We start from the raw sequence: 13,723 nt of genomic DNA, 5'->3' as shown, positions 1-13,723 counted from the left end.
TACAACATGTAGTCTTTTGTGTCTGTCTTCTTTCTTTCAGCATAGTGCTTTCAAGGTTCATCATGTTGTAGCATGTAACACTTCATTCCTTTTTAAGGCTAAATGATATTCCATCCTATGGTTATACCATAAGTTGTTTATCCATTCTTCTGTTGATGGACTTTTGGGTTGTTTCCACCTTTCAACTACTGTGAATACTGCTGCTATGAACCTCACGGGAGGTTTTTGTGCGGTCAAATATATACCCAATTCTTTTGGGTATATATGCCTAGGAGTGGAATTGCTGGGTCATAAGGTAACAACATTGAACATTTTTGAGGAACTGCCAGACTTTCCCAAAGTGGCTGCACCCTTTTAGGCCCACCCTGTTTTGCAGACTTAGAAGAGAGAAATATGTTAGCTTTCTTTTCAGTTTTGCCTCCTGGGGCTGAACTTTATATACAGGGGGTGTGTGTGTGTGTGTGTGTGTGTGTGTGTGTGTGTGTGTGTGTGTGTGTGTGTGTGTGTGTGTGTGTGTGTGTGTGTGTGTGTGTGTGTGTGTGTGTGTGTGTGTGTGTGTGTGTGTACTCGTGTGCACTGTGCTTTTTTGTCTTCCATGTAGCCTAAGGACATGGTAGCTAGAGTTGGCAAAGAATTCTGAACCTAGCTAGACAGGTGCTTTCTTGTCCTTGTTACATGGTTTGAGGCAAAATCCTAGGAGCTTTGGTGTCTGTAAAACATCGATTCTTCTGATGGGGTAGAGTGATTAGAATGATATAGAGAATGAATTATTTCTTATTTATTTATAGCTTTTTAGGATTTCTTTTTAATTTAATGTGCTGCTTGTTGAAATCTTGACCCTGGTATTTACACTGTTGCTTTGTTTGTTTGAAGATTTAGACTTATATTCCACAATAGGGTAATTGTTTTATTGGTTTTTTAAAAAATTATTTTATTATATTTTATTTTTGGGTGTGTTGGGTTTTCATTGCTGCACGCGGGCTTTCTCTAGTTGCAGCGGGGGGGGGCTACTCTTCGTTGTGGTGCATGGGCTTCTCATTGCAGTGGCTTCCCTTGTTACGGAGCATGGGCTTCAGTAGTTGTGGTGCACAGGCTTAGTTGCTCCGCGGCATGTGGGGTCTTCCCGGACCAGGGCTTGAACCCTTGTCCCCTGCATTGGCAGGCGGATTCTCAGCCACTGTGCCACCAGGGAAGTCCCCATGGGCCCCAGTTTTCTGATCTGTAAAATGAGGGGACTGTGCAAAATGATCTCACATGTTTCTTCTAACTCAAATCCTGTGTTAGATAAGTGTAAGTGAGTTGTGAATTAAATTCACAAGTTCCTGTTTGTACCTAGACTGTTGTTGAATCACAGTCTTGAGATTTTGTTTGGTTGGTTGGTTGGTTGGTTTTTTTTGCGGTACGCGGGCCTCTCACTGCTGTGGCCTCTCCCGTTGCGGAGCACAAGCTCCGTACGCGCAGGCTCAGTGGCCACGGCTCACGGGCCCAGCTGCTCCGCGGCATGCGGGATCCTCCCGGACCGGGGCACGAACCCGTGTCCCCTGCATCGGCAGGCGGACCCCAACCACTGCGCCACCAGGGAAGCCCGAATCACAGTCTTGAGTTAATAACAGTCTTATTTTAATAAAGGTCTTGTCTTCCCCTCTTCTTTCCTGTGATAAGGCTTTCATCCTCTTGAAATAGATCTTTGTTTACTTTTCACCACTTTTCACTGAATTTAGATATCTTAAAAAAACAAAGACCCTAGAGATTTGGGGATTTTTCAACTTGATGAAATTAACACATTTTGTATAAATATGTGCATTGGGGATCTGGATACACATGTGTCCTTCAGATTTTCAAAAAGGAGAAAGAGAATTTTGTAAATCTTGGGTTAAATTCCAAACTAGATTATTAAGAGTTGTTTTTTTTTTAAATGTTGAGCCTTCTTTTAATTTATCTATTTTTATTTTTGGCTGTGTTGGGTTTTTGTTTCTGTGCGAGGGCTTTCTCTAGTTGTGGCAAGCGGGGGCCACTCTTCATCGCGGTGCGCGGGCCTCTTACTGTCGTGGGCTCTCTTGTTGCAGAGCACAGGCTCCAGACACGCAGGCTTGTGGTTGTGGCTCACGGGCCAGTTGCTCCGCGGCATGTGGGATCTTCCCAGACCAGGGCTTGAACCCGTGTCCCCTGCGTCGGCAGGCATATTCTCAACCACTGCACCACCAGGGAAGCCCAAGAGTTGTTTTATAAACACTCAGAAAAAAGAAGTGGTGAGCACTGGAACCAGTATTGGTTCACTAAAGTCAAACGAATCATGTCAGACTGCCAAATTGCCTTGATGGACAGGGTTACTGGACTGGTAGACCAAGGAAATAGGGTAAATGTGGTATATCTAGATTTTAGCAATGCATTGGCAGGGCTTCTTTGGTCTACTCTTGGATAAGATGGCAAGGTGATAATAGTGATAATACATTTAAGTGGATTTGTCTGCAACTGGTTGGGTGATCCGTCCCAGAGGAAAATGATGAAGGAGTCAAGAGCAGTGAGGAGGGGAATTTCTAGTGCACGTGTGTCCTGGCTTCATCCTTGGGCCTGTCTTTTTCAGTCTGCCTCCCCATCCCCCTCAAATTATTTTATATTATAATATATATAATTTTAAAATATATAATTTTTAAAATTATATTTTTCCTGGATATATAAATATTACATTCAGATTTGTAGAAAATTGGAACATAACAAAATACAAAGTAAAAAAAGTTCAAATCACCTGTAAAACTACCTCCAGAAATAACCTCGTGTTAGTGTATATTTCCCTCCAAACTTTTATATATCATATAGTATGTATGTATCTCTTTCAAGACTCGGATCATTGTATTTAAGCAGTCTTATATCCATTCTTTTAACTTGGCATCATGCATATTTTATTAAAATGGTTTTTAATAATTAAACAATATTCCATCATGTGTGTGCCATAATTCATGTAATCATTCCCTTATTGGAGGACTTGTAGGTTGTTTGCAATTTTTTGATCTTATAAATAACACTTTGATGGATATCCTTGTATGAGGCTTTTTGTGAATCTGTGATTGTGCCTTCAGAATGAATTCTTTGGAGTGGAATTATTGGGCCAAAGGATATGAACATGTTTAAGACTTTTGATATATTTGATATATTTTGGTATATTTCTCCACCTCCACCAACCTTGCTAACATGGAGTATTATTTTTTAAAAAGCTCTGCAAATTGGATAGGTAAAAATGTTACTTAATTCATATCTTAATTTGTATTTCTTTTTCATAATAGAATTGAACATTTGTGTGTGTGTTTGTTTGTTCATCATTTTCTTTTTTTGTGTGTGGATTGCCTGTTCATACCCTTTCCCCATTTCCCTGTTGACGTATGTTCATTAGTTCTTACTGATACGTAAAAGCTTTAAAGTAGTTAGAATATTAGTTCTTTGTCATATATATTGCAGCGGTTTTCCCCATTTTGCTTTATTATTTTATTTTATTTTGATGTACAGATGTTTTGTTTTTATGTAGTCAAGTCTATCAGTGTTTTCTTTTGTGTATTTCACCTCTGCCCCTAGGTTTGGAAGGGCCTTTCCTACCCTGAGATAAAATAAATGTCTGCCTTTGTTTTATTGTAGTTATTTAATGTTTTTCTTTTTGCATTTAAAACTTTAACCTGCCTGGACTTTATTTATGAGGTAAGATAGGACACTACCTTATTTTTGCTCCAAATATTTAAGGAATACCTTGGTACCATTTATTAGATAATCCATCATTTTCGTGCTGTTTTGAAGTGCCACCTTTATTACACACGCACACACACAACCACACACACATGCTCATAATTTGGATTTGGGGTTTCTTAATTCTGTTCTGTAATATTTTACTCTGGGATTATCAGAGTAAAATATGAAAAATGACCACAGATGTTTTGACAAATAACCAGAAGGGTCTTTCTCTAGGTCTCAGTTTCTGGGTTCCTTCCACAGAAACTTGACCCAAAAGAGATTCAGTTGATACCCCAATAACTATTTGTGAGAGAATTCGTGATCCTATTGGAGTGACTACTGTGAAGAACATTTGAATCTAGATTCTCAATTGACATAGTAAAACATAGAAATCAGGGAATTCCCTGGTGGTCCAGTGGTTACGCTTCCGTGCTTCCACTGCAGGGGGCCCAGGTTCGATCCCTGGTGGGGGGAAAGCCGCCGGCTGCGGCCAAAAAAAATAAAAAACAAAACAAAACATAGAAATCAGTTATATTATCTCAAGTTAGCAAGCTTAGTCATAAAATGTTGTGTGTTTCAGTCACTGTGTTGCAGCATTTCTGTTAAGTGGAAAAGATTGTTGTGAACAAGAGTACCTGCTACCTTCAGGGCAAGGTATTCATTCTCATGTTTTCTAGATGAGGTGTTTTGTCTTGGGGTGGTTCTTACATAGACTTTGACTTATGGGTTAAAGGAGCTAAAGGCTTTGTTAATCTTGCATTTGAATATACTATATGAAATTCTTTTGAATTAGAGAAGAGGCCCTATTTGAAGCTTTTACCCTGATCTGTTGGGTGATCTAGAACAGGGTGAGGAGAACCAATGGCCAGATCCTATGAAAAACTTTTTCTTAGCTTGATGCGAGATCAAAGCATTTTTCATTCTACTCGTTTCAGACCAGGTGGCTGAATGTCATGGCACATTTATATAGTATAGCACTTTTGCTCAGTGGCCCTTCCTGCATAATCACTAAGCTCTTTAGGGGACAGAAACATCCAGTCAGTAGGGATAATCTGGATTTTTTTTATGGCATGCTGATATGGCTTGTCTTGTTTTCTGTTTTATTCCCAGTATCAGGACCCTGGTAATGTGTGTGTATGGGTGAGGAAGCACATTGTGACAGTGCAGGGACCAGAATACAATGACACTGAAGTTTCTGTTCTGGGTTAGTCATAGTTCCGAGCCCATTGTTCTAAAAGTAGAGCTGCAATTATTTTTCTTCAAGCAGCATTTGCCCATATGGAGGTCTGTTTGCAACTTTTCTGCCCTCTCATATAGCCTTAAATTCTTTTTATTGCAATTTATACTCCTTAAATTGGTATTTTTTTGACCCAAAGAGTTTAGGATTATTTGCAGATGTGAAGATTTCCTTCTTGTAGATCATATTAAAATTTTTTATTAGACTAGTCCTAGGTTTGATTTCTTATGGCCCTCATTGATTTGGTTCTAAAATCATAATTATGTCAAAATTAGAAGGGAACTGAGAAATTGTCTAGTTTTAGAGGTGTCAGATTCTTTTTTTTTTAATATAAAACTTTATTGACCACTGTTCACCAGTATTTACAATAAAGTAAACAATATACAGTTGAATAACATTCTGATTACTACAAAGTTATTGTTTTTCCTGGCTTCTGCTGAACCAGTAACCCCAAATACTGAGAAGATTGAGCCTACATGTAAGGAATGGGTTGGGGTAAAGTTTGAAAAAACATGCAGGTCAAGTTTAGATTAGTAAAGTTGGTTCACTCATTTATTCCTGCAGATCCTAAATTGCCAGCATCTCTAACCATCTGATTAGGTTTCCATTAACAAGTCTGAGACATTCCATGTATCACAGTCTTTCAGTAAATACAGCACAGGGATTTCAACTTCTTATAAAAGAATGGTTTGCCAAAAGGAAGCTTTAAATGTCCATTTAACTAAGTCTTGCTTGGCTAATTAACACATACCAGAATTTTTCTAGTTTTTTCATTTGGGTTGACAGAGATAAAATTTTCCTTTCAGGGGTTTTTACATATAAAACTGCATTTATATGATGGTAGATATGGATGCAGATTCTGGTAGGGCTGCTTTAAAAAATTATCCAATTTAAATTGTTTACAGTAATTTGTCTAATTAATTACAAAATTATTTAATTTGAAAGGTTAAGACTTAAATTTTCAATTTAAGTTGAAGTGATTTCTTATATTGCTCAAAATGATAGAATCCCAGAAACATGGGCTTATCCATGGTTGTGAAAGGCTGTTTTTGTTTTGGTAAATGTGTTTAAACAATAACCAGAAAACCCCCAAACCATTTACATATGTATACACATACAAAAAACCCAGAATGGTCCTTAGGCATATATGAGTTAAATGCAAATTCTAAATTCTGATTGAGTAATGACTATGGAGATTTTCCCGCACATTTAGAAAAGCTGTTCTCTAATGCAGAGGAAATAATATACCGTGGTATCAAACGTTCTTTTCTGCTAAAGGAAGCAACTACAGAAAGCTTTTATTTGTTCAAAGTAACCAGTGCTACAGATGCAAAACAAAAACAAAAACAAAACCCCCCAAAACCCAACAACTTCCCCAGTACTACTTCAAAACGAACATATCAAACTTGATTTTCATTAGAATGTAGTTATTTCTTCACACTAATAAATCAAAAAAATCAAGACCCAGATTTTTGATAAAAAAATATATAAAAAGCAATGCAGACAATTATTGAGCTTCATCTTCTGGACAAGAATGCCAAGTTAGTCTCTCTTCATAAAAAACAATTACAAATAAAAACCACAGGGCCTCCCTGGTGGCGCAGTGGTTGAGAGTCCGCCTGCCGATGCAGGGGACACGGGTTTGTGCCCTGGTCCGGGAAGATCCCACATGCCACGGAGCGGCTGGGCCCGTGAGCCACGGCCGCTGAGCCTGCGCGTCCAGAGCCTGTGTTCTGCAACGGGAGAGGCCACAACAGTGAGAGGCCCGTGTAGCACAAAACACACACACACACACACACACACACACACACACACACACACACACACACACACACACACACACACACACACACACACACACACAAGCAATTACAATTTGAGGACACTTCATATTTGCCTCTTTTGCCAGCACCAAGTCCGCCTCATCTGAATGTTTCCATTTCCTGAGAAACATGAATTCTCCACTGCTGTCTGTGGCACCAATTATTCGCTCTGGGTTGAGACCTCTGGCAAAAACCTCTTGGTTTATCAGCAGCATCTCTTTTCTTCTTTGATTTGCTATCATCAGATTCACTGTCAGATAAAAATTTTCTTTTTGTTCCATCTTTTTCTTTACCAGCTTTTTGAGAATTAAGAAATGCTTCAATTAGCTCTGGACAATCTAAATTTCCTTCGGGTTCCCAAGTATTGTCTGCATCTGTAAATCCCTTCCGCTTCAGGAAATACTCCACCTTCCCATTCACTACACGTCGGTCCGGTACTTTTTCTACCACAAATTCTTCAGGTTCTGCCTCTTCGACTTTTTTACTCTTTCCATTCTGTTTCTTTCCCATTTTTTGCAATGTAGTTTTATTGGAGGCCATTTTTTACTGCAGACTTGAAGAGCTATTATTCACCGCCTCCGAGCTGCTCCGGTCCGGGTCTGCGGCTTCCGTTAGAGGTGTCAGATTCTTTAAATAGTATGCCCCATAATTAGAAACTAACCTAAGTAATAGGCTTCATATTATTTTATAGAGACAAGTTTGTGATTCCAAGAAATGTTGTGCTGTTTGACGATTCATGTACTTATCACCACACTGACAGGTATCTTCTTGATGGGCTTATTTTACTTTTGGCTCCATCCATTTCTTTTGAAAACATGAGCTATGTTGTTGGGACAGATGCTTGTAATTCATACAAATCCTGAGGGTTTGCACTCCAAAGGCAACTGTAGAAACCTAAAACACAATTCATACTCATCAAAATCTGTGACTCTCACGAGTTCTGTACATTTGCACAACGGGTGATTCCTCTGAGCTCAGGGCAGCTCAGCAATGGCAAATGAGGGCTGTATGAGTTTGAGATTGGAACACCTTCACTTCCATAGGAACAAACGAGCCTTTGGGCAGCTATTGCCTTGTTTTGTGTTGATAGCCAACCAAGACACATGCTGTTATTCAGCCCTGTCTTCCCTACTCAGTATTTGTGTGGGGACTCAAGGTCAGGAAGTTACATTTCTCTTTTGCATTCTATTTGTATTCCTGTCTTTCCATTGTTCCTACCTGTCACAATCTGTGTGTCTGAAGTCTGTCATCCAGTTGTCTCCCCAGCTTCATTGTCACTTCCAAATTTGGTAGGCATGGTTTTTATTTTATTTTGGAGCATTTACCTTTTATATCTTCATTCAAACCATAGGTAGTCAGTGCTTCAAGCAGAGTAAGTACCCTTTTTTGCTTCCCATTGTTTCCTGTCTCTACAACATTTTCCTACCCATAATCAAATAGAACCACATAAGTCTTCTATGGGTTGAGAAACTGAGCCCCTTTCTGCTTTTCCAAATTACTGACAAATGTCATTTTTTATCCTGAGAAGACAGTTTTTCTGTCATTAGGAACGTAGATGCATTTGAGATCAAAGTCTTATAGGGGAGATGGATTTGGAGGCTTGGTTATGTGTCCATTTCATATTAGTGAATATTGTAGTTTCAGTCCTCTTTGATGCTTTATTAGGCTATTAAGTAGGTCTTGAAACCTCTGATATGTTAGTGTTTTGCAGAAGTGGTTTGTGGTTTTGTTGTTCAGTTTTTACCATTTTGGGGTCAGTGGAAGGAGAAAGTTTTGTATTCTTTTTTCTTACATTAGTTCCTGAGGAGTCAGAATTTGAGAATTACAGTGTCTAGGTTTGTCCTGTTGGATCTTTATAGTGAGTTAGCACGTTCAGTAAAGATCGTTGATTCAACAAGGGTGCAGATTGCCACGCTAAACTTTGAGAAGGAAACAAAAACCACATCAAGGAGCTTACAGTTTTGTAAAGAAAATGACATCACCACAAGTTCTGGGCACTAGATTTTAAAAAGGGAGAGGTAGTGGAGGGCCTGGAAACCACGTTAGATGAAGAATGGTTAAGGAAGTAACAATATTAGCCTGGAGAATAGAGAACTTACTTGGAGTACATGATGGCCAGTTTCTATTATGGCTGACATTATCCCACCTTTTCCTGGTCTTTCAGGAAGAAATTCAGAAGCTGCCTTTGATCCTTCCTCACCCTACATCCAGTCAGATGTCAGATTTTCTCTCCTCTAGCTCCAGCATATTTCCTGATTCTTGCCTCTTCTTTCTGTCCTCAGTTGCCCCCACACTATGTCAAGCCTTTGAAGTCATTGTCTATACTAGTAGAACAGGTCTCTGTTATCTTTGTCGCTGTTTTCCCTCTGTATTATGTTCTCAGAATAATCTTCCCCCAAACCGAGTTCTAATTGTATCACTTTCATATTTAAACACTTAACAGTGGTTCCCAAAGCCTAGTAAGAAAAGTCCTATCTCAAACTCTTATAATCTGGCCCCCTAACCTTCCATCACTTCTCCTTCCCCTGTTCACACTCTACCTTCTCTTCAGTCTTATTCAGTAGTCTTGGAACCTGCTCCAGGCTTTCCCAGCTCTTTGATTTTCTTTAAACTGTTCCTTCATACAGTTATGCAGAAGAGAATCCATCATGTTTTATACTGTTTTAGACACCAAAGTAGGACCAGTTAGCAAAAGAGATGGCCCTCAATCCAAGAATTTTCTCTTGAATAGTGTTGTCTAATAATTAAGGAATACAGAGCTTCCCAACATTGGATATATTTGAGCAGAGGCTAGGGGGCTAGCTGGTTTGGATGCTGTAAAGCAGGCCCCCCTAGGGGCTGTAGGGCCTAGACAAAAAGAGAAAGCATGGTCCTCTGCTGTCAAGAAACTTAAATCTACATGTGAGGCACCACACTTATTCTCCCCACAATAGCCATAGTGATACACATACAAGCATGTTCATGTCATTCCTTTACTTAAAATCTTTCAGTGACTTCTTTCTGTTACTCTTAGGATGAAAGCAGAAATCTTTACTGTAGTCCACAAGGTCATGTATAATCTGACCTCTGTCTACCTTACAAGTCTGATCTCCTGCCAGTATTCCCTTACTTCCCTGTGATCCAGATATTTTGTACCCTCACATATGCTGTTCCTTCTGTCTGGAATGCTTTCTTTACCCCTTTTCCACGGGCTAACTCTTCATCCTTAAAGTCTCAGCTTAAATGTCGCATCCTCATGGAAACCTTTGTTAACCTCCCATCCCCCACTCAGTAGATTGGGTCACCCTGTTCGTCTTGTAGCATTTTCTTCATAGCAGTTGTCACAATCGTAATTAAAATTGTAATTAAATAGTTGTTTTTTTCATTATTGTAATTTCTAGGAACTGTTTGATTACCATTATATCCCCATCAGCTCTCATAATGCCTGGCACACTGTAGACATTTAGTTAATATTTGAATAAATAAATGAATGAATAAAACTTCTGGGTGGTGAAGGACATAAAGGATGTTCAGTGTCAGGCAGGGAGGAAAATTTCAGGACAAGGGAATAATAGGTAGGAATGAACAAATTGTGTTCAAGAGTTCCAGGCAGGTTAGATCAAAAGAGGATCTGTCTAATAAAACATGGGATAGATCGGCTGAGAGTGACAAGATGATGGTTTTAGCAGTCTTTGAAATTTTAGTTGAGATATTAAAGTTCTGTAGTTGCTGTTGAGTTATTATAGATACCTGGACAGAGGGCTACAAGTTGGCATTTTAGGAAGGCTTTTCAAATAAGAATCTTAAGCTGGATTGGAGTTTGGAGAGCCTGGGGGCAGACCACCAGCTAGAGCAATACAGCAGTGGTCCAGAGAAGAGATAACACAGTGTGACCTAAATCCAGGCAAGAGATAAAAATAATCATGAGAAAAGGAAAAGGCAATGACAATGGAAGTTAGAAAGAAAGATGGATTGAGGAAGCAGTTAGGAAGAACATCAGCAAAACATTGAGGAAACACTGGTTGTGCACCGGAGGAAACACTGGTTGTGCACAGGAGGAAGGGGGCTGTCATTTACTGTACCAGGGAGGTTTGGCATGAAATTACTAAGTAGGAGGAGGCAGAGTGGTCAAGTCTAGAGGTAGATATTTCTAGAGGTAGATAAAGTATCATATAGGTGGTAGGACAAGCCCTTTGAATCAGCAGCTCCACCCACAGGAGGACCTTTTCTGTGATTATGCAGAGAACATTTGAGGTTCCTCTTTGTCTATTCCAGAATGCAGTCTTGGCTTTACTTTTTCATAACCAAAAGGCTTATTAGAGTTTTTTCCCCCAAACAAAAAGATCAATCTGTCCTTAAAGGTAAATTCTGCCTCTACTTCTTCAGGAACAGAAGAGCTGCTGGAAGCTTTAGACTAGCAGTTTATCCTCACTTCCAGTCATGAAGGTTTCAGAATATTGGGGTTCATTTTGGTAGTGCCAATCAAATTTTTTCATGTGCATGTAATTTGACCCTGCATTTTCACTTCTAGGAATCTATGCTATCGAAATGCTCATACAAATATACAGAGCAGCATTGATTGTAATATAAAAAAATTATAAACAATTTAAATGTATGTCTGTTGGGATATGACTGAATAAATTATGGTCTGTCCATAATATGCAATACTGTGCAGCTATTATAAAGGACGAGGTAGATCACTATGTACTGACATGAATAGGTTTCCATTATATATCAGAATGAAAAAAGCATGTGAATCTATGTGAGTTGTGAGTGTATGTATATAAACGATATATACATGGAAGTAAGTCTGGAAGGATACATACTAAAAATCCTAACTGGTTACTTCTGGGTAGTGCGATGGGGAAATGATACAGGAATGTCCAAAGAAAAAAGTTAAAGATTTTAAAAAATCATGTGCTACTTTTATAATTTAAAAAAGTGTAAACTCATTAGATTTCTTTGCAGGCACATTGGACAGAGGTTTCTTTTTTTTCTTTTTTTCTTTTTTTGCGGTATGTGGGCCTCTCACTGTTGTGGCCTCTCCCGTTGCGGAGCACAGACTCCGGACGCGCAGGCTCAGCGGCCATGGCTCACGGGCCCAGCCGCTCTGCGGCATGTGTGATCCTCCCGGACCGGGGCACGAACCCGTGTCCCCTGCATCGGCAGGCGGACTCTCAACCACTGCGCCACCACGGAAGCCCTCTTTTTTCATTTTAAACATCTTTATTGGAGTATAATTGCTTTACAATGGTGTGTTAGTTTCTGCTTTATAACAAAGTGAATCAGTTATACATATACATATGTTCCCGTATCTCTTCCCTCTTGCGTCTCCCTCCCTCCCACCCTCCCTATCCCACCCCTCTAGGTGGTCACAAAGCACCGAGCTGATCTCCCTGTGCTATGCGGCTGCTTCCCACTAGCTAGCTATTTTACGTTTGGTAGTGTATATATTGGACAGAGGCTTCTTTAGCACTTTCCTTTCCCGTGGAATTTGCAGTTGTATTGCCAATTTTTTTTTTTTTTTTTTGGAGAGCTTTCCAACCCTCTTGTCCTAACTTCCTTTTGAGACAGGCTGCAGGATACTTACCTTATCTTTTCCCTGAACTAACAAAACAAAACAAAACTCAATTCTGTAATCAAGACCAGCAGCTTCAAATTTTATTTGGCATCGGAATTACCTTGATGCTTGTTAAAAATACAGATTCCTTGGCCCACTCAGTAGGTTCTGAGTCAGTGTATCAGGGGGTAGGGTCCCAAATCCTGATCTTTCAGAGGCACCCCAGATGGTCAGTGAGAAATCCTGTTTTGGGGAATGATGTCTGATTGTCCCCTACCCCACTCCCTTTTCTCTCTGTGATTAGTAAAGAGAATGAGGGAGCAATGACTGACTCACTATGGATATCTTTGTGGATCACAAATGGTTGGGTTCATATGAATGGGAAAAAAATGAATATAACACAGTTTAGTAGACTTGAGATTTTAGTAATAAGTGTTGTTTCTTTAAAATAACCTGTTTGAAGTAGGCCTTTTGGATTAAAGAGGCTGGTCTGGTGGGCTTCTTAGGCAAAGACTTAGGCCTAGGAGATGCCTTTCAGCAACGGCTTTGTTATGAGTGGAAGGGGAAAAGAGGGACCTTGGCAAATTGTAAGGTCTTAGAATTCAGATGCTTTTTAGGTGAAGCTTTTGTCCTTGGAAAATGAGGCCTCTAATATTAAGATGAGGTACTATCTAAAGACTATTCTCAACAGCTTTTTGTTAGAATTATTTTTTTCTTTGTTATAAACAAAGTTTGTTAATCAGATGCCCACTGTGGGTTATTAACATCTCAAAAAGGTGTTTAAAAAACATATACTCCAATTGCTCCCAACAGTTAACCTTGGGAACAAAAGCAAATGGGAATACTTCTTAACTACTTTTCCAAGCCCTCAGTGAAGCTGGCAGCCATGAGTTAAATAAACCATTAGTTTTATTAGTTTGAGAACAGAAGCATCGACTTGGGCAGAGTTTTTTAATCTGCTCCTCGTTTACCCAACAATCATTTATTCGGAGCCTACTTTGTGCCTACTGGACATTAGATAACTCTACAAATAAAAGGCAGAGACCGATGAGCAGCTAGAACTCTAAGGGGATCATCTGAATGGGGAAAAAGTGAATAAAACACTATTTAATAGGCTTGAAAGCTTAGTAGCACATAGAAAACAGAAAGTGGCTTCCTTAAAGCAATAGCCTTGTTCTCTTTCTATAGTCTATTTTAAGTGGGCTCTCTGGCCCAGCGTTATCAACCTTGGATTAGGAGCTTTGAGGAAATGGTGGTTTGGCGGTTGTTTTTAAAGGGTTATTTAAGAAATGTAGTTACTAAGCAACTGCCATGACCGGCTGCTAAGTTGGAGTTCAGTGGGCAAGCCAATTCCAAAGAAGAGAATATATAAACAAGTTGGGAGAGGGGGAATATGGCTTAAGGATA

The 13,723-nt window shown here is 39.5% G+C and overlaps 1 protein-coding gene and 1 pseudogene across 11 annotated transcripts in view; one reads left to right on the top strand and one right to left on the bottom strand.

Annotated features, from left to right (window-relative positions):
• DLG3 (discs large MAGUK scaffold protein 3) overlaps positions 1-13,723 on the top strand; it is a 64,526-nt gene that overhangs the window by 23,670 nt on the left and 27,133 nt on the right. The gene's annotated exons all lie outside the window — the stretch shown is intronic.
• Positions 4,521-7,362, bottom strand: LOC132513972 (chromobox protein homolog 3-like; annotated as a pseudogene).

The sequence above is a fragment of the Lagenorhynchus albirostris genome, chromosome X (assembly GCF_949774975.1).
Source record: "Lagenorhynchus albirostris chromosome X, mLagAlb1.1, whole genome shotgun sequence".
NCBI classification, from domain to species: Eukaryota; Metazoa; Chordata; class Mammalia; order Artiodactyla; family Delphinidae; genus Lagenorhynchus; species Lagenorhynchus albirostris.
This window is presented reverse-complemented; position numbering and strand designations above follow the sequence as displayed.